Below are 26,918 nucleotides of genomic sequence, written 5' to 3' on the forward strand. Positions count from 1 at the left end.
TATTTATCTAAGCCTTTTTGATATCCAACAGTGTTAAAGAATCTAAGGTCCAAACTACATATTTTTTTATCATAGGAATCATACAAAAATATATTCAACTCAAACTTATTGTAAAATAGAATCTTTATTTATTGATAGATATAAGTGAAATTACATAACTATATCACTCTTCAGGTGGAGTCAAGGGAGTATATCCTTCTAACTCATTGGAACTAAGTGGGCCAGATCCCTCTAAGTCATTACCACTGAGTGGGGTATATCTCTCTGACTCATCAGCACTGAGTGAGTTATATCCCTCTGACTCGTTAGAACTAATTACAACTAGCCTAATAGGAGAATACTCTAACTCATGATCTTCCTCATCTATAGGGACAACCATACTAGTCTTATCCCCAAGAGACTCAAAAGGTGCAATTCCTAGCTCAACATGATCGGTAATTCCTTTCTCTTTTGCTTGAACTGGAACTTGTTTCTCCACAGAAGGAACAACTTCTTCCTCACTTAACCATCCTCCACTCAGTTGATTATCATCAATAGTCCTGATAGGAGATATGGGATCCTTTTTGACCCTAAGGTATTGAGTATACCCTCTTATAGATTTGCAAGCTCTTTGCTTCGTTCACACCATTTCTGTAAGTTTCAACACAAAGTTGTTATCCTCAATGTTCAACTTGCGAAGTGACTCATAGGTCTAGTGCTATATAACCTATGCTCTAATACCAAAATGCAAAGATGTAAATTATTCTATATTCAAATAAAACATAATATACTCTTTATTCTTCAATAAAATCATAAATCAGGTAATAAATCTATTTCAAACATCCATTATCACAAGCTTGATAATCAAAATAACAATCCATAGATTTCAATAGCAGATAAAGAAATTTCATAAACAATGAAATGTATAAAAATCTCAATACATATCTTTATACAATGCTTAGGCTTTCTATTGCCAGAAGTATAATTTCAAACATTAAAGAAAGAGAGATGCATCTGTTGATTTCCAGTATAAGCTACTTCATTTCAATCCTTTGAATCAAGAAAAGAACAAGAATCAGGCTTTTTTCCGCCCAACCTTGAAGTTTACGCTTCCCCAGAATTCTCAGTCAATCAAGAATACTCGACCGTGAATGAATTGCTTAGTAAAAATAATTCGTAAGATAATATGGAATCAGGTGCATGCCAAGATGATACATGAATTATTATTTTTCTAATTTCTTTTAAGAAACAAGAAAGATCAATCAAGGATATGGTAGAGAGCATAAACAAAAGAGCCCAACCTATTTCAATGGTTTATTTAATTGATTACTCGGTGAGTATAATGCCATGCATAACAACAAAGATAGTTTGGAAAATAAAACTATTCTCTTTATGATTTCCATATTCGGCACCCGTCCTGGAAGGTAACTTTCCCCATACACAAGCCTATCTAGCTTGGCTCATATAAATCAATAATACAATTCATGTAGAAGACATTCTCTTAGTGAATAGAATTAACAACATTCTTACTATTACTTTCAATTATAAATCAAACAATATTTCATGGATGTACAATCACACATATTTGATAATAAATAATCTTTCCTAGATAAATAACCATACATATTTGATAATACACAATCTTTCATTATTAAACTGAAAAGTAAATCAAAACTAAGTTTTTAAGAAAGGTGCAACGCATGTATGAATCCTTACATATGACTCAAAATATAATGAGTACACATTCTTAGAGATTAACTAATACAACCATCATGCACTTTCTACCATTCTTTAGCATCTACCATCCATGTTTAATAATTATTTTATCAAATGGTACCTCATGATGCATTTCTCTATATGACTATTCAAAAGAAAGATTCAACAATTTTATTCGAGCATGGATTGTATTAGGCTAACTCCATTCTAATCTACTTCATAAACATTGAACTATATCATGTCACTCTTACTTTCATTTCTAAATGTATAACAATCAACGAATCAAATTTAAGCCTGCCTCCCTATGTTCTTGATACTGATTTGGGTTGATTGACTCGGTTTCCTTGCTCAAATCTGCCTGCTTATCTCCTTCTAGACTCTTCAATAACCTTATATCACTCTCCTCTCCTCTATCTGTCGCTTCTTCTACCAATACTATCCTCTATATCCACACTATTATTTCTTTTTTCTCTTTCGTTTCCTAATCTTTTCTCTCTATTCTTTCTTGTGTATCTTTTCTGCTCTTCTCCAGTCATTCTTGTTCTCTTTTGTATCAAGCCGTCACTACTATTTATACTATTCCTATCCTACGTTGGTTTCTATTCTCTTAGATTTAACTTAACCATATCTTCGACACCACTGTTAGTTTTAAAATTATTTTAGTTCTAAATGGTTTAGAACTCTACTGGATTACATATATGTTGACAAATCTTGCATCTATTGTTTTAGACATATGATGAGACTATCTACCTATGTTCAACATCTAACTAACTTCTCTGACTTAGCTAATGTTTTGTTTAACAGCAGGTGCAAGATATACCTGAAAATCTACCTACGTTGCGGGGTTCATTGCCTTCGTTGGCACGTATATCAGTCTATTGACCATGGAGCTGCCAAGTCTTCCAATTGACCACCCTCTTCCATTCACTGGCAGTCGTGGGGTGGTAGGTCGACCACTTCCTATTGTTGCTCTGCTACCATGGATTGTGTTCCAAGTCAACCATGTCGCTTACCATGGGGCGTGGGGTGCCAAGTCGACCAGTTTAATCGGCTTCTATACCATTTCACTGGCTTTACTAACTGTCGATAATGTAAAACCCGCCACCTTTTCAAAAATATTATATATAAAAATATATATATAATACATCACTATTATATATTACATGTTATATTAAAGAAACCTATAAAAAATTAGATATATAATCTAAATTATATATATGTATAATAAAAAATACATTATTCTAAATTGACAAGCTTATCTAATGATTAAATAATCACCTAAGCGTAATTTAAAATAAATACACATAATTCATAGTCACCTTCGTATACATATACATATATATATATACACATATATACATATATATATATATGTATACACATATATACATATATATATATGTATACACATATATACATATATATATATATACACATATATACATATATATATACATATATATATATACATACATATATATATATATACATATATATATACATGTATATATAATATGTATATATATACGATCAAATCATAATTATCGAACTAACATGCATAAGAAATTCTTATAATTGTAAAAAAAAATGATCAAAAAAATTATATTCTCTTATACTAGGAACATTAAATCATGTTTTATAAAGAACGTTAAGTCGTTAAATTACTTAACTCTTTTTCAAAATAACAAACTAATTTTCACCCTTATAGACAATATAAATGTAACAATTACCATTTACTCATAACATTTCATTTCTAAATCAAAATCATGCATCGATGAAATCACAATTGCACAAACATAAATTTTCTACTCTGGTGTGTGAGATTCCTCTAATCTATCAAAGTCCATGAGCTAAGACAACTCTACCTGAGCCATGTTCTCGCCTTCATTTATGTTCACCTGTCCTTGCATCACTTGCACTAAATAACTCATGAGTAATGACGATCCCCAATAAAAATAGCACTTAACCAAGTAATTTCATTCACATGAGTAATGTACATAAATCATTTCATAACATTTGCATACAAACCGCATTATCATCGCAATAAAAGTTCATATTCATTATAATTTCCCTATACACAAGCCTATCTAGCTTGATTCATATAAATAAAGAACACAATTAATGTAGAAGACAATATTTTATTGAATAGAAATAACAACATTCTTATTATTACTTTCGATTATAGATCAAACAATATTTTATTGATATATAGTCACACATATTTGATAATAAATAATCTTTCTTGGATAAATAACCATACATATTTGATAATACAAAATTGTTCATTACTAAATGGAAAAGTAAATCAAAACTAAGTTTTTAAGAAAGGTGTAGGGCATGTATGAATCCTTACATATGATTTGAAATATAACGAGTACAAATTCTTAGAGATTAACTAATTCAACCTATCATTCACTTTCTACCAGTCTTTAGCATCTACCATGGATGTTTAATAATTATTTTATCAAATGGTACCTTGTGATGCATTTCCGTATATGACTATTTACAAGAAAGATTCAACAATTTAATTTTAACATGGATTGTATCAAGTTAATGTTGGCATTATGGATAAATTGATTATGTGTTGTAATGATATTTTGTCATTGATGTCAACACTAGCTATTATGGTTGATTACCGGCACTAGCTGTTATGGATGGTTACCAGTAGCCAAGTTTTGGTTATTAGAAGAAGATCTAGTGTTACTGGTAGAGGAGAATATTTGTTGGACACTTCCGATATGTTTTGATCTATGGAATGTGATTGGTTACATGTGGTACATGCTATTGGAGCATGTTTTGGTCTGTTGTTATTGAATTGGTAATCGGATGCTATCATACATTCTTGTAAACCCTTACCAGCATTGGTTTAAGGTTTTACCGACAGAGCTTTCACTGAGGAATCGTGACAAGATGCATAAGTGGTTTTGATGTGGCTTCTAGATGGATTTGAGGATGTTGAAGATGTTCTTTGATTGTGCCTCAACTACTAAAAGACATTGCTTTGGCGTGGTGGACCCAGAATAAGTCTGGTGCCTATCTAGGTTATGGACCGATATCATGCTAACGTGTACTCTACATGTTATCGGGATTTTTCGGGATTATTTATGAATTTTTTATTGTTATTTTGGTCTTAAACCGACATGGCATATCATTATAATATGGATTTATGTAATGATCTTATTGTAATATCTTTTAGGTGGCTAACGTAATTGGTTTAGGCCTTAGGATTTGTATAAATCAATGTAAGATCTCATTGTAAATCGTGGTGTGGAAAAGGTATGAAATGTAATGTGCGAATATTGCAATATATTTCAAGCAGAGGATTAGGTCTATCATAGGTGATCAAATTGGGATTAAGGAAGAGGTCAAAGGCCTTTGGTATTGAGCTTAATGGGGACTATAATTAGGCATGGTAGATGTTATCTCTGGCAGTTCATTATTCTGGATTTTTGTCCATTTATCTTGAGATGGTTGTAGCCTCTCTGTAATCAGTGAGACTCTTTTGTAATGAGTAGTACGCTCTAGCTAGTGTGCCTTCCTACATAGTTAGGCCCCTCATTCTATCACATACTTTCTATAAAAGTATCAACTAACTATGGGTAGGCTTCCCACCGTTTTTTTTCCCTTTCTGGGTTTTCCATGTACAAATCATGGTGTTATGTGGTATGGTTGCATTGTGTTGATTGTCTATTTCATTGTTAAGTTTAATTGCTTACCATTATCTATTTTTTCTTTACTGGTAATTAATCTGGTTAAATGTTGTATTGTGGATTAAATGTTATAATCTGTTAACAACTGATTCACCCCCCCCCCCTCTCAGTTGTTCACTGGTTATCCTAACAATTGGTATCAGAGCTTTGGTCCTCTTTTGTAGAAGTTTAACCACTTCAGGTAGATCCTATGGTGGCTAACACTTCTAATACACCAGCAACTATTTTTCAGAAGAGAAATCCCTAAGCTTGATGGAACAAATTATGGGATATGGAAGATTTAAATTGAGACTCATCTTAGATTCCTTGGCAAGGATATTTGGGACATCACTGAAAAAGGATACACACGTTATGATCTGGCATATGGCAATCCTGCTCCTATAGACTTGGATAAGAATATTGATAATGATTGCAGAGCTAGAGAAGCCCTCTTGTGTGCATTTACTGATTAACAGATCATGGGATTGACTAATAAATCATCGGCAAAGGTTATATGGGACAAATTGCAAACTCTGAATGAAGGTGATCCTACTATCAAAATTTCTAAACTTGATCGTTTCCGTGTAAGATATGAAAACTCAAAAATAGAAGATAATGAAAGAATTGTTGTGTTTATGGCAAGAGTAAATAAGATTGTTATGAGAATTTAATGTTGTGGAGGATTTCTGAGTGAAGATGAAAAGTTTCCAAAGTCTTGAGAGCCCTTCCATCGGCTTACAAGATGAAGGCAACTACAATTAATGAGTTGAGAACAATGGCAAACACTTCAGTTAATAGAGACATTTTGATTGGAAAATTATCTGCTTTTGAGCTTGAAGAATTTGAATATTTTGGAGTTGTAAAGTTTGATCCTGATTTTCATGCATCATCATCATCATCTACCGGCAAAAGTGATTGAAGTCCTATATACAAAAGAACTGGAAGACGTGAGGAAAGAAGATGAAGAACTTGAGCAACTTGAAGCCTTATTTGCTAGAAGAGTACCTAAAGGACCTACATGAAGTAAGTATGAAGGAAAAGAACCTTTTAAATATTTGGCATGTAATTAAATTGGTCATTTTGCATCTAGATGTCTTGAAAGGAATGCAAGGTTTGAGGAAAGAGTTAAGAAATCTTTTAAGCCTAACCAAAATAGATATAGATTCAAGAAAAGTAAACAATGCTACATAGTAGATGAGGAAGGAGTAACTGATGACTCTGGGGATGAACCGACGGAAGACTCTACTAGTGGATCCAGCAACGGAAAGGAATGGGTGTTCTATGCTTTAAAGGAAGATGAACCGGAACTGGCTATCAAGAATGAAGAAAAGGCCTTGGCAAAAAAAGTTAAAGATAAGGATTAATAGGTAATTGATAGTGGATGCTCACATCATATGACTGGAGATAAAGGGAAATTTTTATCCCTACAACAATACAATGGTGGTCAAGTCGGATTTAGAGATGACAAAGCATGTATGATCAAAGGTAGAGGTATTATTTATCTGGATGGCAAGCATAACACTGATAATGTCTATTAGGTAAAAAGTTTAAAGAATAATCTTTTGAGTGTTGGTCAATTGGTGGATAATGGTTTCCAACTTCACTTTAATGATAGAAAATGCAAAATCATTATCAAGACTGGTTTGGAGATTGCAACCAGTACTCAGACCAGAGGTAATATATTTCACTTGAACATTGGCAATAAGACATGTTTGATTGCTCATATTGATGAGAGTTTGTTATGGCATAAGAGGGTGTGTCATGTTAATTTTGATTGTATTAATAAGATTAGCTCAACTAAGGTAGTTAAAGATATACCTAAGATTATGAAGCCTCATAATTCAGTATGTAAGGAATGCCAATTGGGAAAACAAGTTAGAAGTTATTTTAAGAGCATACATGATAAATCTAAAATTGTCCTTGATTTTATTCACAATGACTTATGTGGTCCAGCAAGGACTAGAAGCTTTAAAGGTGATAGGTATTTCATGCTAATTATTGATGACTATTCTAGAATGATGTGGGTGAATTTTCTAAGGGAGAAGTTTAAAGCCTTTGATAAATTAAAGATCTTTAAATGAAAGGTTGAAATTGAAACTGGATTGAAAATCAAATGTCTAAGATTGGATCAAGGCGGTGAGTTCACTTCTCATGAATTTAACAGTTATCATGAGACAAATGGAATTGGGAGACAATTATCTGCACCTAGGACTCCTTAGCAGAATGGAGTAGTGGAAAGAAAGAACATAACCATTTTGGATGCAACAAGATCTATGATGATGGAAGCCAAATTGCCTCATATCTACTGGAGAGAAGCAGTGAGTACATCAGTCTACACATTCAACAGATTTCACATCAAAGGTGAAACCAGTAAGACCCCTTATGAACTATGGTTTGGACATACACCTACTATTAAGTATTTTAGAATTTTTGGAAGTAAATTCTATATCAAAAGAGATGATTCAATTGGAAAGTTTGATCCTAGAGGAGATGAAGGGATATTTCTTGGTTACTCAATTCAAATCAAAACATATAGATGTTATAATAAAAGATTGCATAAAATTGTGGAAAGTGCTAATGTGAAAGTGGATGAGCAATACAGAAATCATTCTTTATCATATGACAGGGAACCAATAGTGGAAATGATCATAACTGAACTAGCAATGCCTCAACTAGTATAGGAAGCTGTGGTCAGTTACACTGGTAATTCAACTGTGATTGATGATCAGAGCAGTGAACCTGAAGTTTAGAAGACACCAAGGTATGTAAGATTAAATCAGTTTGAAGATCAAATCATTGGAGATAGGAACAAGGGAGTTATGACTAGAAGAAGACTAGCAAATGAGGAGGTATGTCTTATTTCTCAAGTGGAACCGACAACTGTTATTGAAGCTTGTAAGGATAAATATTGGTTAAAGGCTATGGAAGATGAATTAGATCAGATAGAGAAGAATGAAACTTGGACTTTAGTTCCTTGGCCTAAAAATAAGAATGTTATTGGAAGTAAATGGGTTTTTAGGAATAAACTAAATGAGGATGGTCAAGTTGTAAGAAACAATGCTATGTTGGTTTGTGAAGGATATTCTCAAATGGAAGGAATTGATTATGGTGAGACATTTGCACTTGTAGCTAGAATTGAATCTGTTAGACTATTTCTTGCCTATACAACTTATAAGAACTATAAGGTTTATCAAATGGATGTTAAATGTGCATTTTTGAATGGTGAACTTGAGGAAGAAGTATACATTGAGTAGACTGATGGATTTTCACTAACAAATGATAAAGATATGATTTGTAGATTGAAGAAAGCTTAATATGGGTTGAAACAAGCTCCCAAAGCTTGGTATGCAAGGTTGGATAAATATCTTTTGAAGCTTGGTTTTACTAAAGGCAATGTTGATAGTAATTTGTATTACAAAATTACTAATGATGATATTCTAATTATTGAAGTATTTGTTGATGATATCATTTTTGGAGGAGAAGATAAATTGTGCATGGAATTTGCTAACAATATGAAGAATAAATTTGAAATGTACATGATTGATGAGATTAAATTTTTCTTAGGTTTGCAGATTACTCAAACTAACAAAGGAATTTTTATCTATCAAACTAAGTAACTGAGGGAATTGTTGAAGAATTTTGGTATGGATAATTCCAAACCGATAAGTACTCCTATGGTGACAAATGAGAAATTATCTATCAAGGATACTTCTACACTGGTAAATCTGAACAACGTATAAGTCTATGATTGGTGGTCTGTTATATTTAACTTGGACTAGACCAGATATTACGAATGCAGTAAGTATTGTTTCAAGGTATCAAAGTAATCCTAAAGAAAATCATGAATGTGCAGTAAAGAGGATATTTCGGTATTTGCAAGGAACAACATAATATGGCTTATGGTATTCTAAAAATGATGATTTCACTTTATGTGCATACATTGACTTAGATTGGGCAGGAGATACTCATGACAGGAAGAGCACTTCTGGTGGATCCTTCTTTCTTGGAAAGAAACTGGTTTCATGGATCAGCAAAAAAGTCATGCATTTCTTTATCTACTGCAGAAGCTGAGTATGTTGTAGCAACAACTAATTGCACTCAAGTCTTGTGGATGAAGCAAATGTTGAAGGATATCAGGATAAATTGTAGTGAATCGATAGTTATCTACTATGATAACTCTGCAGCTATTGACATGTCTAAAAATATGGTATTTCACTCAAAGACTAAGCATATATCAATAAATTATAACTTTTTGAAGGACAAGGTAGAAGGAAAGAAAGTCAAATTAGTTTCTATAAATAGTAAAGAACAGATTGCAGATATATTCAATAAACCACTATCTAAGGAATCATTTGAGTATTTAAGAGAAAGGTTAGGGGTTTCTACCCTTTGGCAGAGACTTGATTGATATAGTTTGTCATAAGTGCAGCATGCATTATCACAAATATTATTCATTTAGGCACTGATGATTGGTTCTACTACTCAAGGGGATTAGTCAACTTTGAGATTCAAAGGACTACATTATTGCTTTGACATTTTTGTCAGATTTTTGGCATTGATGTCAAAGGGGGAGAGATATTGATGTGAAAAATAAAAAAGGAGTTGTATACATTAGGGGGAGAGTTACTGATATTCAAGACTTTGTTGGTTGTCTTCCATAGGGGGATACTTCTTTGGTATTTCTTGGTAGTTAGATGTTTTTCGCATCTAGTGTTGTCATTAATGCCAAAGGGGGAGATTGTTGGCATTATGGATGAATTGATTATGTGTTGCATTGATGTTTTGTCATTGATGTCAACACTAGCTATTATGGTTGATTACCGGCACTAGGTGTTATGGATGGTTACCGACAAACAGGTTTTGGTTACTGGTAGAAGATCTAGTGTTACTGACAAAAGAGACTATCTGTTGGACACTTTCAATATGTTTGGATCTATGGAATGTGACTGGTTACATGTGATACGTGCTTCTCGAGCATGTTTTTTTTAGTTGGTATTTACTTGGTAATCGGATGCTATCATATATTCTTGTAAACCCTTACAATCATTGGTTTAAGGTTTACTGGTAGAGCTTTCACTGAGGAATCGTGATAGGATGCATAAATGGTGTTGGTGCAGTTTCTAGATGGATTTCAGGATGCTGAAGATATTTTTTGATCATGCTTCAACTACTTGAAGACATTGCTTTGGCATGGTGGACCCAAAATAGGTCTGGCGCCTATCTCGGTTATGGATTGGTATCACGCTAACGTGTACTCTACATGAAACCGAGATGTTTCGGGATGATTTATGGATTTGTTATTGTTGTTTTGTTCTTAATCCAACATGGCATATCATTATAATATGGATTTATGTAATGATCTTATTCTAATATATTTTAGGTGGCCAACCTAATTGGTTTAGGCCTTAGGGTTTATATAAATAAATTTAAGATCTCATTGTAGATCATGGTATCAACAAGGTATGAAATGTCATGTGCGAATATTGCAATATCATTCAGGCAGAGCATTAGGTCAATCATAGGTAATTGAATTGGGATTAAGGAAGAGGTCAAAGGCCTCTAGTATTGAGCTTAATCAGGATTGTAATTAGGCATGGTAGATGCTAACTCTGGCAGTTCATTATTCTGGATTGTTGTCCATTTATTTTGAGATGTTTGTAGCCTCTCTGTAGTCAATGAGACTCTTTTATAATGAGAAGTATGCTCTAGAAAGTGTGCCTTCCTACATGTGCAGGCTCCTCATTGTATCACATACTTTTTGTAGAAGTATCATCTGACTGTGGGTAGGCTTCCCACTGTGGTTTTTCCCTGTCCGGGTTTTCCATGTGCAAATCATGGTGGTATGTGGTATTGTTGAATTGTGTTGATTTTTTTTTTCATTTTTAAGTTTAATTGCTTACCGGTATCTGTTTCTGCTTTAGAAGTACTTAATCTGGTTAAAGGTTGTATTGTGGATTAAATGTTATAATCTGTTAACAACAGATTCACCACCCCCTCTCAGTTGTTCACCAATTATCCTGACAACTAACTCCATTCTAATCTTCTTCATAAACTGTGAATTATTTCATGTTACTCTTACTTTCATTTCTAAATTCATAACAATCAAGGAATAAAATTAGAGCCTACCTCCTTATGTTCTTGATACTTGTTTGGGGTGATCAAGACTCACTTTCCTTGCTCAAATCTGCCTACTTATCTCCTTCTACTCTTCAATAACCTTCTATCACTCTCCTTTTCTCTATTCGTCGCTTCGTCTACCAATACTATCCTCTATATCCTCACTATTCTTTCTTTCTTCTCTTTCCTTTCCTAACATTTTCTCTCTATTATTTATTTTCTATCTTTTTCTTTCTCTTCTCTTGTCATTCTTGTTTTCTTTGCTATCGAGCCTTCACTACTATTTATACTATTCTTATCCTACGTTGGTTTCTATTCTCTTGGCTTTCACTTATCCATATGTTCGACCCAATTGTTAGTCTTAAAATTCTTTTAGTTATAAATGGTTTAGAACTCTAATGGATTGCATACATGTCAAAAAAGCTTGCATCTATTGTTTTAAACATTTGACATGACTGTTTACCTCTGTTCCACGTCTAACTAACTTCTCTAACCTAGCTAATGTTTTGTTTAACAACAGGTGCAAGATATTACTACAGATCTACCTACCTCACGGGTTTAATTGCCTTCATTGCCATGTCTCTCAGTCTATCGATCATCGACCTGCCAAGTCTCCCAATCGACCACCCTCTACTATTCACTGGCAGTCATGGGGTGTCAGGTCGACCGCTTCCTATGGTTCCTCTGTTACTATGGATCGTGTTCCAAGTCAACCATGTCGCTTACTATGGGTTGTGGGGTGCCAAATCGACCAGTTTAATCGACTTCTCTATCATTTCATCGACTTTACTAACTATCAATAATGTAAAACTCGCAACCTTTTCAATAATATATATATGTGTGTGTGTGTATAATACATGACAATTATATATTACATGTTATATTAAAGAAACCTAGTAAAAATAAGATATATAATCTAAATTATATATATGTATAATAAAAAATACATTATTTCGAATTGACAAGATTATCTAATGACAAAATAATCACTTAAGGGTACTTTAAATTAAATGCACATAATTGAAAGTCACATTCATATATATACATATACATATGCATATACATATACATATATGTATATATATAATATATATGTATATGTATATATGTATATATGTATATGTGTATATGTATATGTACATATGTATATATGTACAAATATATATATGTATATATGTATATATGTACATATGTATATATGTATATATGTACATATGTATATATGTATATATATATACATATATACATATGTACATATATACATATGTACATATATACATATGTACATATATACATATGTACATATACATATACACATATACATATATACATATACATATACATATCATGCATAAGAAATTCATATAATTGTAAACAAAACGATCATTAATAAAATTACATTCTCTTATGCTAGGAACATTAAATCATGTTTTATAAATAACGTTAAGTCGTTAAATCACTTAAATCTTTTTCAAAATATCAAACTAATTTTCACCCTTATAGATGAAATAAATGTAGCAATTAGCATTTACTCATAACATTTCATTTCTACTTCAAAATCATGCATCGATGAAATTACAATTGCACAAACATAACTTTTCTATTGTGGTGTGTGAGATTCCTCTAATCTATAGAAATCCATGAGCTAAGACAACTCTTCCTGAGCCCTGTTCTCGCCTTCATTTGCGTACACCTGTCCCTGCATCACTTGCACTAAATAGCTCATTAGTAATGATGATCCCTAATAAAAATAGCACTTAACCAAGTAATTGCATTTGCATGAGTAAAGTACATAAATCAATTTATAACATTTGCATACAAACCGCATTATCGTCGCAATAAAAGTTCATATTCATTACAATTTTTATTTCTTAACAAAAGCCATACATTATTTTCCTAATAACATAATTATTGAAAATACGGTTCATGACAAATTGGTGCACTCTTTCCAATAGGCTGCTATTGTTTTATTTTTTACTTAGCTTATTTTTTGTAGTTTTTTTGGCTTTGTAGGCTTGAACCCTGTTTCGTTTGTTGCTTAGTTGTTGGTTCTGGTCTATTTTGTGTCTATTCATTTGTTTGTAAAACTTTGGATTTTGGATCCCTGTAAAACCCGTTTGTCTTAATCAGAAATTTGAGATGATAACTATCCTCATGAATCCATTTACTCCAACCTCCAATTGGAGCCAATTATAATTTACTCACTTGATTTCACATGTGATCCATTAAAAGCATTAAAACCCTTCTTAAACATAGCACATATGGCCCCAAAAGTACAAGAAATGTTTTATACATGTATAGACATAATTGTAAAACAATAAATTGGTGTTGAATTTCTCTAACGTTGTACTTCATTATAATGCCCATATTTCTCCATGGACTTTTATCTCTAGTATTACAAAGATCAACTCTTGACAACTTTCTTTGATAAGATTATAGATAACTACACAAAAAAGGACCAAAAAATACCTCTTACAACTCTAAAATATTAAATACCAACATTTGAAGAATATATAAATTTGTAAAGGTCATCTTAAATATTAAGACCCTTCCGCAAACTAGAGAGATAAAATAACCATGACCAATTAGTATGTTTTGATTGACTCTTTATCATTAAACTTACAAAATCAATAACATACATATCGAAGTATTATATATCTTTCAATTAATCATTTAAACTGTACTCACATGTTTTTAAAACAACAGTCATTGGAAGAAACAAGAATCAATGACTAATTATATTAATCCTAGAAAAGAATGACTTATGGTTGATTCGCTTTATTCCATCATTGCATCTCACTAAAATTTGATTGAAACTTGTGCATTTTTTATTGAAAATTTAGGACACGAGAAATAAATGTGTTTTTTTAAATTAACAACTCTTCATTCACTATCTTTATTGCAAATAAATTGATAGTGGTGTAGACGTATAAAAATGACCATATTCCTAAATGAATATTTTATGTTCATTTCTCTATTTGATTAAAATCCAATTTAATTAAATTATCCACATTCCTCTATTTAATTAAGTAAATTACTCAATTTATTTAAATTAAATTCACTATACCCATTTAATGAATAAATCATTTTATTCAATTAAATCCCCCCTATCCACTTTTAATTAAATTCAAATTTAATTAAATAGTTATCCTAAATTGAATAAATCTAATTTATTTAATTTCTCCAAATTGCAACTAAATTGAATTAAATTATTTCAATTAAATGCCATTATCCCTCCATCCACTTGCAAAATCCTAAAACCCTTTCTAATCCCTTCTAGAATCTTCTAATTAACCTAACCCCTCTTCTAAACTTTGTCACATCCCTAAGCAAAGGGAAGTCACTTCTCAAACCCTCAAAATCTTTGATAACCATTAAAGGCTTTCAACCTTCAACCACTAAATGGCTCAAAGTCTTTGATAACCATTGAAGGCTTTCAACCTTCAACCACTTAATCCCCAAAGTCTTCAATAACCATTAATGGCTAACTCAAACCCTCCTACATGGTTAAAACATTTGTTTTGACTCATCCTTCATCCAACCCAAGGGTCTCATCAGGCCATTAATGCTTTGACCATGATTATCTCTTAATCATTTGCACAAAGGTTTATCCTTGGATTAACTCTTAATCCAGTGGGTAATCTTAATTTAGACTTGACCCTTAGCCTCTAGATAACCATGAGGTCTTCTCAAGCCTTTAATGCCTCCGACCCCTTCTCTCAACCCAACCCTATGTTGACACTTGTCACCATTTCATTGGTGCCAATTGTGCACATGGATTCCCAACTTTCAAACTCAACCCTTGATTAAACCATTCAATCCTGACCATCCATTGCCCTGTTTGTGCTATAAACAGAGCTCTCGTTCCTCCATAACAATCATCCTTCAAAATTTGTAGCATCACACTTATGCTCAAATACATTCAAGCTTTCATATCATTTTATGCTCATCATTTTAGCCTCTTTAAATCAGGATGTAGACTAAATATGCATGTTTAGAATAATTTCTTTATCATTTTAGCTCAATCATAGATTAAATATATCATGTTAGGATAGTATTCATACTAATCTCATCATCTTATCATCTAGTTTATTGCATTTCTAGAATCATACATAGCTTATAACACATCTCATATTAAAATCTATCAAAGCATCCCTCGTTCTTGCATTTGCCATCCCTAAACCATTTTGCTCAGTGATCTAAGAGCAAAAATATTGGTTTGAGGGCCATTGTGAGATAGAGAACCATGGGACCCTCCTTGGGAAGCTGAGTAATACGTTATTACTCCATAGCTTGCACCAAGAAGTCTTGTGTGTGTGTGTGGACAAGTCATTTTGTAATATTTCACATATTAAGTTTTATATCATAGCGCATACAGTCTGTTATGTAGCGCATCAAAAGATAGAAACAAAAAATTGTAACCGGGAATGAAATTTTAGACTTGTTGAAGTCCACAAAATCCTCTGTTTTTGTAACTACTGTGGTGGTATTTTGCAGGATTTCTGACATTTTATTGCAGGGGGAGGAGCTTAGTGACCTTTTTTTTTTTTAGAACTATAAATTGTTTAAATTTTACTAGCTTGTTTAGAGTTAGTTAAAATTTAAAGTCTTTTTAATTCTAATTAAAGAAAATTGAACTCACCTTACTTTGGGCTGTAAAACAAACCACAACACAACAATTTTCATTTTTGCAACAAAGGGATTTAAAACGAACTTCACCATCCTTTGGTGCATAAAAGGATTCACTTCAAATTTCTGTCAAGTAAAAGAATCACACAAGTCTAGAGTCAGGTACAACTAAAGAGGGAAGATCTTCCCCTTTTAGCGATTTCTTTTGCTGACCAAAAAATCAAATTTGTTTTGTTGACCATTTCTTTTTCATAGATCAGACAATCATTGCTTTGAAAAGATAAAATAAACACCATGTGTTTGTGGAGAAACATCTCCACATAGATTTTAGCAAATCACTGATTTGAAAGGATAAAATAAACCAAATTGATTTCTTTGTCTCAAAAGTGGAAGGAATATGCTCTCCCCTTAACTGGGTGATCAAAAATCCAAACCACTCTTAAGCTTTCTGTACTTCAAGCATTTACATCCTTTAATAGGCCTGCCTTCCCAAGGAGTTGCAATAAACTCTTAAAGCCATTTATGGCCGGTGTGAAGGGAACGACCTAAGTGGGGAATGACTTTGACGCCAAGAATTCCAATCCACTATAATCAAATGTGGAAAGTGACAAAAGTCCTTTTCAATGGTTGCGCGCAATGATTAGCCTTCCCCCAGTATCCTTGAGATACGTAAAGCCTTTATTCTAAAGGTTGGGAAGCCTCCTGAAGGAGTTTATCACTGACGGCCGAACGGGAAGCCTGATTACGAACCATAGAAATAGAAACTTTGAGCTGAGTCAGTAACCAGACATTTATAATATCATAGTGCAAGGGTGGGGAAGAATCCGCCCCCAAGATTACTCACCATATATCTCCCAAGATAACTACTCAACTGTGAAGCGATTCACTTTGAGTTAATTTCTGGTAAAAGGCAAAAAAACGGGCGCCTTCTAGGGGGTGACACGGCTGTTTGAGCTGACAGAGTATCGAGACTAGTGGGCTATGATGTTATTTATGACCCTTGACTAAAGAGTCTTTCTAAAGTGTATTACTTGTATCCAAACCTGTTAAAACATTGGGGACTTGAACACATCCTCGCACATCCTCGCAGAACATACACTTTTTTTTAGATTAGGCAAAAATGGTTGTACTTTTTGTGTTGTGCTTGCATTTATTACCTCAGAAAATCATCCATCAAGCTTGAAAAAATTCACAAAAAAATTTCAAAATCGACAAAAACTAGATCAAAGAAAAAATCAGGGCAGTATAGCGCATAAGAGCAACATCTTAGCGCGTAGAATACTTCTGTTAGCGCATCCAAACCTCAAATTAGTGCGTTGGTTCAAAACAATAGCGTTTTCATCTTAAGGCAAAATAGTTTAAAGTTCTTTAGTGCATCTAAAAAACAGTCTAGCGCATGGAAGCAACATCTTAGCGCATGAAGACAAAAAATTAGCGCATAAAGTTAAACAGTTAGCACGGCACAGGCCTAGGGTAGCGCATAGCTTTTTCAACAGTTAGACAACAATTTTTAAACAGTCCGAACTTTAGCGCGTGGAAACAACAACTTAGCACGTAGGACCCAAACATTAGCACATAAAGTCAAACGGTTAGCGTGTCACAAGCCCAGTATAGCGCATAGCTTTTCCAACAGTTAAATAATATTTTTCCAAAAGTCCAAACTTTAACGCGTGTCTGGGGGAAGCCTAGCGTATGTGGTTAGTCGTTTAGCGCATCGAGTTATTTTAGTAGTGCATGTAGACTCTGTTCTAGCCCATGATATAAAATAGAAAAACAGAGAGCAAACCGAAAAAATTTTGGAAAATTTCAAAAAAAAATTTAGAAGCCTTTTTCATCACAAACCATTTTTCATCAAACCAGAGTGACAAACAAACTACTAAAACTATTTCTTGAGCTCAATTTATGTCAAAACAAACATTGTCAGAATCCTAAATGAATCGTGCAATAGAGGACGTCTCTCCTATCATAATCCAGAAATCTCATCATCAGTATCAACAGAATCCTTTACCATCTTACGGATTTTTATCTCACAACACTTGTTTAGAATTTTCAAATTGTCAAATCAAGTTTCCAGATCAGGAAGCTTTTATCCATATCATTTGACACGCTTCGTCGTGAAGGGGCATCTAAAAGCCTTCATTCTGATAGAGCAAGATTTGAAATTTTCAAAAACAAGAATCAATTGAAACCAAACCAATCAAAGGAAACCATTGATCACTCATGCATGACTAATCCCCTTATTCTAAGAAGAAAGAACCTCTATCGTAACATCACGTTGAAGAAAGAATAACCTAGTTTTGCCAAATTCATCAAGAGAAACAAGTTTTTATACATCAATCGTCAACTGTTCAAATCTCATCGGGTATTCCTTCATCACGTCAAATGTTATATTCAAAACAAATCTAGCAAATTTGACAAGGAACCTTTGAAAACAAGAGCATACTATCAAAAGTCTGCTTTTAATCAAACCATAAACTGTAGCGGAAAGATCAATCCAGCATTCTTGCCCGACGAGTGCATCACGTATAACACATCTCGACCAAAACCACCCACCCCCGAGCAACACATCGAAGAGGATTTTGTCCCCTTCATCACTAAAAGTTTTTACTAAAAATGCATGTTACTTGCTCTCAAAGAGACAAACAAAGCGAGGCACATGCTGAGTCCAGTATGAATCAAAGATTATCAAATCCTTTCGAAGTTCCACCCGTAGAAGAATCGGAAATTACTGAAGCACTTCTTCGGGAATGTCAAGAAAACCCTTCCTTCCAAAAACTTGTAGAAAAAATCATGGAAAATGACAAAGAGAAATATCTACTTATGCTCACAAGTAAAGGCGTTAAATTTCCTGAAGATTTTGACCCAAACATTTTTCAAACCGGATCTCGACAATATGCCTATCAAGAACAACATAGAGAAGAAGAAACTCACATACCTGAACAACACATTCTAGAACAACGCATACCAGAAATGCGTATACCTGAGCTAGAAACACCAGAGAAACATATACCATTTACCACACCTTTTCAGCTAAGAACCAATACACGACAAGAACTTTTCCCTCGACAAGACAATATACCTTTGGCAGCCCTTACTCAACAAATGCAAATGTTGCAAAGGCAAATACAGGATATGCAACAAGGGACAACAGTGCGGTACTCTTTAAACGAAATCTATCCTTACCCATTTGACAAAAGCTTGAACATGGTGCCTTTTCCACCAAACTCAAACGTTCCCAAATTTGATAAATATGATGGGAAAAGTGATCCCCGAGATCATGTTCAGGAATTTTGCACACTGAGCCTTGAATTTACTCATGATGACACCTATCTAATGAGGTTATTCCCCAGAAGCTTGGGAGGACAAACCATGGAATGGTTATCCAAAATTTCGCCACCTGTCAAATCATTTGATGAGTTGGTTAACAAATTCATAACCCACTATTCCTACAACATCCAACATGCCATAACCATGCTAGATGTTTGCAACACCAAACAAAAGAACAATGAAACATTCATGGTGTTCCTCCAATGCTGGCGACGCATGGTATCACGATATCCTTGAGATATTCCAGGAAAGGAGAAAATGAAAATCTTCATTGATAACTTGAATGGCGAGATGAGTTATAGACTAAAACTTCAATGCATACCATCTTTCACTAAATTGATTGAAAATGGCATTCAAGTAGAAGAAGCATGTGTCAAAAGGGAACACTCAAATTCTACAAGGAAGGAACAAACTCATCAAACTACAATAACCAGAACAACACCAATCTTGACAAATCTCAATTCTGGACTCGAAACAAAAACGAAGGCAACAATGACTCCTATGATCCCAAATCTAAACAACCAGTGCTTGCATTATCTGGAAATCCTCAAAATACGAAAAATCCTAAAAATGCTACTCCCAGTGCTAACACATATGCACAAAACACTGATCAAGGACAACTCAACACAAACAACACCAATGATACTCAAAGCAAAAACATGAATCCAGGACCTAACAACAATTCACGAAACACGAACAATTTCCAAAAGCGCATCTTCACACCACTAGGACAATCATTAGAATCCGCATTCAGAGAACTTTTGGCAAACAAAATTCTATCCTTGCCTCCAATCAACAGCTATGAACCCCCAATCAAACCACCTTGGTGGAATGATTCACACTATTGTGATTTCCATCATAATAAGGGTCATAGAACAAATGAGTGCATGCGATTGAAACACATAGTATAGGACATGATTGATCGAGGTGACTTAATGGTGGATGGTCTCAAAACAAATAATGATCACTGAGCCTTCAAAAATCCTCTCCCTAATTACAACAAAGATGGAGCATCAACTTTAGATGATACACGTGGAGCTCATATTAATCACATCTACAACAACACAATCAACCACATATCAGCTGAAGACCATCAAGTAAATGTCATCACCATTCGAGATTGGCATGATCATGAATCTGTCAATGTAACAACCCGAACTCAGAAATATGTCTTGAAAGGTCATACTGCACCTACAACTACCACACCAAAAATCCAATATGACTTGGTCAACCAACTACGCAAGACTCCAGCTTAGATATCTATACTAGAATTGCTGAAACTATTGCCAAGGCACAAAGACATATTAGAGCAAGCGCTATTGGAAACAAATGTACCTCAAAATCTGGATACAGATAGATTTCAAGCCATGGTTGCCCATATGACTGGACCTCATAACCTCACCTTCTCAGAGCATGATAATACTTCCTTGAGTCATCCACATAATACTCCTCTCCATATTGAAGTCATTGTTTGCAAACACCGAGTAAAGAGAGTCTTAATAGATGGAGGAGCCGGACTTAATATATGTACTTTAAAGCTTATCCGTGCATTAGGCTTCTCAGAAGAATCTATTGATCCCTGCAAGAAGATTACCATAAAAGCATATGATGATGAGGAAAGGTCCTCTAAAGGAATAGTGATATTACCTATTCAAGTAGGCCCAATACAAAAAGATACTATCTGTCAAGTCTTAGATATTGATCTAACCTACAATATTTTGTTAGGGCGACCCTGGATACATGAAATGAAAGCAGTACCTTCTACGTATCATCAGTGTGTGAAGTTTCCTTATGATGGACAAGAAATTTCCATATCAGCTGATCATAATCCATTTCAACATTGCAACGCAATGGGGGCAGCCCAAGACAGTTTGGTTCCTCATAGTAGAGAAAAGCAGCAATCTTCAACATCAGATCCACACACAGCAAAATCCAACTCCTTATGGGGAGACTTCAAACAGAAAATGCAAATTAAAGACCAAGGTATGGGAGAATACTCTTTGGAGCCTTTATGTTTGGCTAAATTGCCAACATCACCTAGATCTCATGGATTGCCTACTACATCCACACATCTGGTTACTCAACCCATCACCAAATTTGATGGTACTTTCATCCAATTGGGTACTCTAGCACATGAATCAGAAGACAAAGATGTTCTTAGCTGGTTATACAAAGATGAGGAAGAAGATCATAGAGCAGCCGCTCTAGACATTGTTCTACCAACACACCTGTATGGAAAAGGCTACTTAATCATGAAGCAAATGGGATATGGCGGTAAAGGACCTATTGGAAAATGCAAAGAAGGAGTCACTGAACCTATAGATCTTCCTTCACAACCTAGCAGAAACAAAGCAGGATTGGGTTCTAAACTCACGTTCCTATTGAAACAGCCGCCACACCTACCTACCAAACCTCAATGGAAAGTAAAAATGAAGTACAAAGAAGAATCCTGGCAGGAAGCACTCTTTGAATCAGCAGAAACAATCCGCAAGGCACGGGAACATCAAAATCAGAAGTTGCATCAGGAAAAGCTTCTAAGTCACAAGAAGGCCCTATCTGCAGTAGTAGCTCATATTCAGACACCAATGTCTCAAGAACAAATCATGTCATCTCCTGATACCGTTATTCCTCCCCAAGGAAGCACAGTCTATGAACAAATCCAGAAAGTAGAAGACAGATCTGACACAGAATCAACAAAAACCATCAAAATGGTATCCATCATCAAAGATTTGGTTTCACCCTATAACATACCAGTTTACAGCACAGATAGAATTTGGGATGATTCCTATGAGACTGATTCCAATGGATATGAATGGGGTACCTACTCTAATGCTACTACAGATATCCCTAGTGATACTGATTCTATATCTATCTCCCAAGAAGAACATAATGCAGAAGATAGACCTCTTGAATTTGGACCACAGAATATCTATGACGCCGAGGAAAGTGAACAAGAACATTATGAGCAAGTATATGTAGAGGATAATACCATCGAAGACCTCGACAAAATCCTGAACTTCTTTAAAAACAAGAACCCTCACGATGAAAACTCCATCCTAACACTCACAGTAGCCGAACTTGATCCACCTAACGATTCCTTACCACTTGTCTTTCCTAACCTCATCGACTGGGATGAACCTGAAATCCATGATATACCAATTTTCCCCAACGATGAATCTATTATCCATTACCTATGTACCGTAAATCCAGAAACAGGCTCTACCAATGAACAAAATAACGCTGTCTACAAACCAGGGAGTGCCAAGTCTCTCAGTCGCAAAAATGAACTACATAAAGGATCTAATGCTGAAAACCAGTCAATGGCAGCTCTAGATCACAAAAAAGTAAAAATAAAGGACGCATCTGAGGGTGAAAACCTTTTTAAGGCACCTAATGATGAGAGACTTGACACTCTTCCTGAGCACTTTCATGAGCGATCACCCATATTGATTGAGCCCACTCAATCAATCAACATTGGTACCACAGAAGCAGTTAGGAACCTACACCTTGTAGAATCTCTGATAGAGGCAGAAAGATCAGCATTTATCATTTTCTTTAAAGAACAGCAAATTAACTTTGCTTGGTCCTATGCAGATATGCCTGGAGTGGATCCACACTTAATCATGCATCATCTGTCCATTTCTATAGGAGTTAAGCCAGTCAAGCAAAAGCTACGCAAGATGAATCCACAGGTGGCACTTATGGTCAAAATAGAACTAAAGAAGCTATTAGATGTCGGATTTATCCAACCCATTGAATATGCAGAATGGATTTCCAACATCGTTCCAGTATCAAAACTAGATGGTAGTATCAGAATATGCACTGACTTCAGAGACATCAACAAGGCCTGTCCAAAAGATGACTTTCCTTTGCCCAGTATCGACATCATTGTAGATCTCACAGCAGGCCATGCAATGCTCTCACTAATGGACGGTTTCTCAAGCTATAACCAAATCAAAATAGCCCTAGAAGATCAAGATAAAACCGCGTTCACCTGTCCTTGGGGAACGTACTGTTGGAATGTTATGCCTTTCGGCTTAAAGAATGCAGGGGCCACTTATCAAAGAGCAATGACCACAATATTCCATGACATGATGCACACATTTATGAAAGACTATGTGGATGACTTACTAGCTAAATCCTTCACCAGAGCAGAACATCTTGGTATCCTAACAAAAATCTTTCATTGATTGGAGAAATTCCAAGTTAGGCTTAACCCTAAGAAGTGTGTCTTCGGGGTTACATCAGGCAAGTTACTAGGCTACATAGTCTCAGCTAAAGGTATTGAAGTAGATCTGACGAAGGTACAAGCCATTATGGACATGCCACCGCCAAAGAATATCAGTCAACTCAGATCTCTCCAGGGTCGACTTCAATCAATCAAGCGATTCATCACTCAGCTAGCAGATAAAAGTCTACCATTTAATTATTTACTACACAAAAATGTACCATTCAAATGGGAGGCCAAGTGTGCAGAATCATTTTACCAAATCAAACAGTACCTGATGAATCCACCAGTTCTAGTTCTACCAATCGTAGGAAAGCCTCTTATTTTATATATCTCAACAATAGATATATCATTGGGGGCACTATTGGCACAAGAAGATCAACAAGGAAAGGAACGAGCCATATATTACTGTAGCGTCCTAAAATTGTGACACTTGCAATTTCGACTGCATTTGGGTCTTCACGATGGTGACGCAACATTGAACCTGAATGGAGACCCCAAAACTTGCTTATGACACCAAAAACTGCATTTTTCAGCACCCTGGCCTGATCCCTCCTTGCACCCTGCTATCCTGGGAGGTGGGACCATGGTGCCCAGCTCCTAGACAAGAACACCGTGGCTTGGGGTATGAACATAGCCCTTGTTTGGATCTTGTGATAGCTCCATCTATTGTGTTGGATGTTCCTCCTCTAGCATGTTTCCTACCTTCCCGAAATATTGATCAGTAAGATCGGGGGGTAGATGACATGCTAGACTAGTTTCATTAGCATAGCAGATTCTCTCCTCCTCTCTTTTGTCACTTCTTCTATGTGTTATTCTCATTCTTCTATTTGTTGTCCTTAGTGTTGTCTACCTGAGGACGATGCAAAGCATTGAGATCTATTTTGGTCTCTCTCATGTTGACTCAAAAGACACATGTGTTCCCTTCTTCTAGGTGACTTTCCTTGATTGGGGAATGAAGAACAATTATGCATACATACATATGATGTACATGAATTATCATACAACATACTGACCCCGAGGAAAGCGAAGTCACCTTGTGCTTTGTGTTTTGTGTCTATTATCCTTGGGCTTATCTCACACTTGGGGGCTAAATCCTTGTGATAATGTGCTCCTTTCTCATTTCTTATATGTATCACTACCTTAAAGCAATCACCCCCAGTGAGGCGTGTGCAATTGCTTTAATGTAGGGGGGCATACATCCCGTTCATATCTGTAGACACTCAAAATTGTCATGTCTAATTAAATAAATATTTTATTTATTTAATTATCTAAGCCTAATTCTTCTATTAATTAAATAAATTTTTATTTATTTAATTAATTCATTTATCCTCTTCTAGCCTTATTTCTCATTTAAATAAAGACATTTATTTATTTAAATTATCCCTTTCCTAAATTAAATAAATATTTTATTTATTTAATTGTCCTACTTCTTCTATTAATTAAATAAATCTTTATTTATTTAATTTATTCATTATCCTTTTCTACACATGACACATGTCATTCATCTCTTAATTCCTACACTACCTACCTCTTTCATTATTTTATTATTTTCTTTACCTACCCTCTAATCCTAGCCGACCTCTCTTTTTACACCTCTCAATCTTAACCCTCCATTTGTTATTGTGTCTTCTATTTAAGGAGATGCTTTCTTCATTGTCAAACCCTAATGCCTAATGACATATCCTAATGACATATCCTAATGACACATCCTAATGACTGATTTTGGAGTACTTGGCTACACTACGATCCTACTTGCAACCACATTCCGTTCTTTGTTGAGCTCTTGTGCATATAAAAATCTGAGAGCAAGTATATCAAGCAAGATCAATGGAGATAGGAAGAATGGAGATCAAAACCCTATTGGACATGTGATGGTATAATCTTTGTGATTTTGAGTTATTTGCATTGTCTTAGGTAATCTTCATATGTTATGGTGGATCTTTGTTCATTGTTAGGCTAGGGTTTGGTGGTTGAATTCATTTAGCCTTTCAATATTGTTATTATTGTTATCCATTTTCACCATAAACAATATCTTTTCAAGATACTTGAAAATTTCTTGACAAATTTAGCTTTGCCTTGAAAATTTTTGATATCTTTCTTGCATGACTCATAGTGAGGGAACCTTACTACTGATAGTCATGGTTCTCCCTCATGATCTTCCCTTTTACTTTGTCAATCGAAGTTGTAAGATCCTTAGTCCACTGGGGGCTTGGTGTATCTTGCCTCCTTGATGTGGTGAAAGCTTTTCAATGTTGTTTCCTTGTACTTTACCGGAAGTATGAGCGTACGCTTATACTCCCGCTAAAGTGGGGGCTAAATGTAGTGTCCTAAAATTGTGACACTTGCAATTTTGACTGCATTTGGGTCTTCACGATGGTGACGCAACACTGAACCTAAATGGAGACCCTGAAACTTGCTTATGACACCAAAAACTGCATTTTTCAGCACCCTGGCCTGATCCCTCCTTGCACCCTGCTGTCCCGGGAGGTGGGACCATGGCGCCCAGCGCCCTGGTCCTTCAGGACTAGGGTTCCCAGCACCCTGGTCCCCCAAGACCATGGCGCCTAGCGCCCTGGTCCCTGGCCCTATTTTGGGCCCGGTCTCTTATGGGGCTTCGGGTCTTTAAGTTTGCAAATTGAAAAATATTGTTTCCTCGTCGGCCCAAGGTCGGAAAAATCAGTCTATCAACCCTAATTGACAAGTATATAAACTGCATTTCCTCTGCCATTTGAAGAGGTCAGAAAAAAAGAAATAAGCAAGAGCAAGAGGCGAAAGCGATATTCAAACATTCAAACATTCAAGCATTCAAGCATTCCTTCAAGCAATTGAGCATTCTAAGTCTCCATTCAAGGCTAAGTGTTGCATTCAAGACAAGGATTCAACCATTGAAGAGGAGATCACATACAACATACAACATACTACATACATTACACCTTCGCATTTAAGAATACAAACATTCTTACAACAAGGTATCAGTACTTGTTTACATTACAAACATTTACATTTACAGCATTCTCATTTCTTGGTTAATTCCAAAACTGGGGTTTGACCTAAAGGAAAACCCCTCATCCCTAACCCCCCAATCGTCCTCTCTTTTCTGTGTGTAGGTTGTAGGTACGCGGCTATAATTGAAGATCTGGAATCCTTGTGCAGAGACGAACAGATCCCCCTTAGTTTCGCTCAAATTTGCAGAACAGCACCGTCTCGACATTTTACTACTAATTCCAGGT

The sequence above is a fragment of the Cryptomeria japonica genome, chromosome 7 (genome assembly GCF_030272615.1).
Source record: "Cryptomeria japonica chromosome 7, Sugi_1.0, whole genome shotgun sequence".
In the NCBI taxonomy this organism is placed as follows: Eukaryota; Viridiplantae; Streptophyta; class Pinopsida; order Cupressales; family Cupressaceae; genus Cryptomeria; species Cryptomeria japonica.